Raw genomic sequence first — 4197 nt, 5'->3', positions numbered from 1 at the left:
CTAGAAAGGATGTCCCCAAATCACATATAGACTTATATATTAAGCCTTATTGAGCACATATCTAGTTGAATACATACAAATTTATTATTCCTTGCAACTAGTCCATTAGTGTTTTAATCTCATCACTCATCATTCATGTAGGATCTGAAACCTATTTATTCCTTTGAACAAATTTCATAACAACGATCCCAATAATTTCTTTATGTATAGTTAAATAAAATGAGTAATTTACATGCTTCCTTAAACCCACCGTATAATAAGTATCCTTGTAAATATACATTTAATTCTCACTTGATCAAGTTAAAATAGTTTAATTGATACACCACTAATTTAATATGGTCCAATATGCTAGTTTAATTGGTTCGAATTTTAATCCCACTAATAATAGAATAACTCCAACTTATTACCTAAGTAATCAAGTTTTCAACCCACATAACAGTTAAACATGGTAAAAAGGAAATTACCTCCATGGTTCCATGTATCACCATTGGGCTGTGGTGAAGAAACTGGGCTCACGGGCCCATATGTTCGACCACTTCTTTGGAATGCAGGTTATGATTAATTAACGCCTACCACATAAGGTTATTCAACGAGGAATTAAATGGGGAGTTAGTTAGAATCCCATTAAACTCAAAATTTGTGAGTTAATGGCATGTCATCAAGTATGTGGTTTTTATTATATTATTATTTTTAATTTGATTTATTTATTCTATGAAATATCTACCCAACTATAACACTATATTTTGAGTTTTTATCTTATTAGACCATTATATTTTTAAGAAGTTGTCCAATCATAGCAGTAAAAATACATTTTTATTTAAATAATATAGTTATAACTAGGTGTCAGACCCGTGTAATATACGGGTTGGTTTAAAAAAAATATTAAACATTAAAATGTAAACAAAAAATATTTTTTTAATGTATAACTTTAAAATAAAAAAAAAAGATACGTATTTACTGCAATTTAATATGATATATATGATATTTAATATTTTACATATATAAGTATATGATTAAAAATTGAAACAAACCAAAAATTGACAAGCGGATAATATTTATTTCAAAAATACCACAAAATGACAAGTGTCAAAACTCATGAGAGATTGACATGTGGCAAAAAAAAAACCTCCATTTACTAAGGAGAATTTATTTATTTATTAAGAAGGATGTTGAAAATAATTATTAACACATTTTATTTAAAATATAATTAAATATGCAGACACTTACATTACACACAACAACTAGTTTCAAGGTGGATTCCCTTATAAAGTATTCATACAAAGGCTTTGTTTCAGCTCCACCTCCCACCTCTTTGAGTTTTACAGGATTGCAAAAACCAGATTATATTTTTGAAAAACTTGTCAGTTGTATAAAATATTATTAATATTCCCACTAACAAGGTTGGATAAGTTTTGTAAGGCATTTTTAATGATGAACATAAGGATGACATTGACGTCTTTTACACAACAGATGGGGGGAAGGGGTGAACCCGTGTCTCATCTTGTTTCAAAATCTTGGGCGAGACAAAAAATTGAAACTTTTGTCCAGCTGACATCAGTCTATGTCTCGATTCCAGTACAATCACAGTACACGACCATCTTGTTTTGTGATGTAATGCATACATTTTTAATTGAAGATCCATGTTCATCATTTCTCCTTTTCATCAATCATGTCAATCGGATTTTGTTGAGCTTCCAATAATGCAGACAACTTTGTTGTCCCTTTATTACTTGGAACAGACGGTGTTGACTTAGACAAAACTCTCTCTGAAAATTTCATTAATTCGTTATCCACAAAAACAAAAACAAAAAAGAAATGTATAATAATCCACTTATTTTCAAAGTACAATGATATTAAAGAATATGGTTGGTAAACTGGCTTAGAATATGCAAATAAATATATTAAAATTTTAAAAATTAATGATGTACCTTCGAAACAGATTGGCGTCCATGGGTTTTTAGGAAAAACCGATATAATGAGCATATCCAAAAACAACATCATAGCGAGTAGTAAGAACAGTATAAATAATAATCTCTTTTTCCGCTTGGATAACTTCTTGTCTTGATCTTCTTCCATCATGATGGAGTTTTCCTGTTACTACATTTTCTCTATGAAATGCTACCAATTTTTTTTTCTGAATCAACCGAATCCAAAATTCCACATCTTCATGATTCTTATTTGGCAAAAAAATTTCCAAAATTTAACAAAAAAAACATCTTCAAATCCAGCTTCAAGTACCAAATGATGCAATTTATCCATTGTTACAAGGTTGGATGATAAGTCCAGAAGCTCCACTAAACATCATTAATCGGCGCTAAGAATAAACCACAAGCAATACGGTCTGACGCTAACTTTCGCACTGCAGTGCAACTTATAGCCATAAGCACTCCTGCAACACCAACAACGCAACACCACTGAAGCAAAACCCGATGAAGTTTCATCAAAGTCAAGGGTAAAATCGTAAGCATACCTTCCAGAAAAGATGCTACCATCTGGATAATAACTACAAAAGCAGCATGCTCCAAAAAAATTGTAAACATCCTTAATTTCTGAAAAGGACTGAAATGCCCATCAAGCCTCAAACAACATAATCTGCTTCTGTTTTTAGAATTACATCGAAACCACATGATTATGAAATGTTCTCAAGTCAAATAATTGCTATTTTTTAAATTATTTCCAGCCATATACCAAAATACCCTTTATTTTTATTCATTTTTTAACTCTACGTGACCATTTATTCAACCAACCTTTTCCTTTAAGTTAAACCAAAATATCATTGAAATAATCATCACCGTTACCTAAAAGTGAGCTTCAACTTACCAAAAAAAAACTTTTCCATATCATCTTAAAAATAATCCAAAAATAAGAACTTTTTAACAGTATGATGCTATTAAATTACTTTTTTTTTTTTGCAAAGTTCAATACTAAAAATATTTTTTCCCCGAAAAACTATCATATTAATTACCAACTAATGAACATTTAAAATTATATATTACATAAATGGTCCATATTTAAAAAAAATGATAATGTATCTTCCAATAACAAAATATTTTGAAAAAAAAACGGTCAAAATGAGCTCTAACATACAAAAAAATGAAACTTTTCAGATCAACTAAAAAGAATCCACAAAGTGATTTTTTTGAAAGTACAATGATACTAATGATTTTTTTTTTGCAAAATTCAATGTTATTAATAAAATTTGTTTCTAGAAAACAGACCAACAAATGAGCTTCAATATACAAAAAAAAAAAAAAAAATCATATCATCTAAAAATAATCTGAAAAAGTAATTCTTTTTAAAGAAATAATCAAGATAAAATAACACACAATTAAAAAAACTTGTAACCCTACGATGGATTTCCAATCAATTCAAAAATGACAGACATGGTCGGCTAAGGAAATAACCAAAAAGGAGCAGGCATACCTTAAATTGAGGACGAAATTACATCTTCTATTAAACCTTCAATACCATTAAAGTCTTCTATACATTTGTTGAAGGAATGAAGACCTTCAAATTCTTCTCCATTAATCTGAAAAAAATCGAAAATCAATTGCATATGGAAAAAAAAAACACTCGAGTAACTTAAATAATCAGGGTTTAGGTTAGGGTTACGTTTAGGAAGAACGGAAGAAAGAAAGCGAACATTGATGAGAGAGATTTAGAATAGTAGGTGGTGTAAAGAAACATGTAGACGAAATAATGAAGTCGAGAGAGCAGGGAATGTCGGCCAATAACTCCTCCAATACGTAGTGGAATCGAGGGAGGGAAGAAACTCACCGGAAATCAAATAGATGAAAATGAGTCGATACATACTCAACAATTTCTCAACACCCTATAACGAAAAAGGATAATATGAACAATAGAACCCCTAAAGCCTTGTTCCTGAGTTAGAAGATATGGAGTGAGAAGATATGGAAGGAAAGTGACGGGAGTCCAAAGAAATGTCGGAGGAAAGTGAGGGGAGGGGAAGGATTTTTTAGTCATATTTTCCTTCCAAAATTTCCTCCCAAATTGGGTAGATTTGGGAAGAAAGTGAGGGGAAGGAAAATTTTAAGTTTTATTTTCTTTTTCCTTCTAACTCGGGAACACAAAAACTAAAAAATTTCCTTTCATTTCCTTTGAACTCGGGAACACAGAATAATGAGTATTTTCTTTCACCTCCCTTTTCTTTCTGTTAAAATTTTCCTTCCCTTTCCT

General features: G+C 30.4%; 1 long non-coding RNA gene across 2 annotated transcripts; it reads right to left on the bottom strand.

Annotated features, from left to right (window-relative positions):
• Positions 1-1169: 1169 nt before the first annotated feature.
• On the bottom strand, positions 1170-3942 carry LOC145093274 (uncharacterized). Of its 2 annotated transcripts, none has more exons than XR_013702806.1 (5): positions 3613-3942; positions 3424-3529; positions 2471-2598; positions 1929-2389; positions 1170-1766 (listed from the first exon to the last, which is right to left on the bottom strand). It is a non-coding gene; the product is annotated as an uncharacterized LOC145093274 (long non-coding RNA). The 2 variants fall into 2 exon arrangements; XR_013702805.1 differs by having other exon boundaries at positions 3778-3942.
• Positions 3943-4197: the final 255 nt, after the last annotated feature.

The sequence above is a fragment of the Lactuca serriola genome, chromosome 3, assembly GCF_051521515.1.
Source record: "Lactuca serriola cultivar US96UC23 chromosome 3, Lser_US96UC23_V15, whole genome shotgun sequence".
Classification (NCBI taxonomy): Eukaryota; Viridiplantae; Streptophyta; class Magnoliopsida; order Asterales; family Asteraceae; genus Lactuca; species Lactuca serriola.
This window is presented reverse-complemented; position numbering and strand designations above follow the sequence as displayed.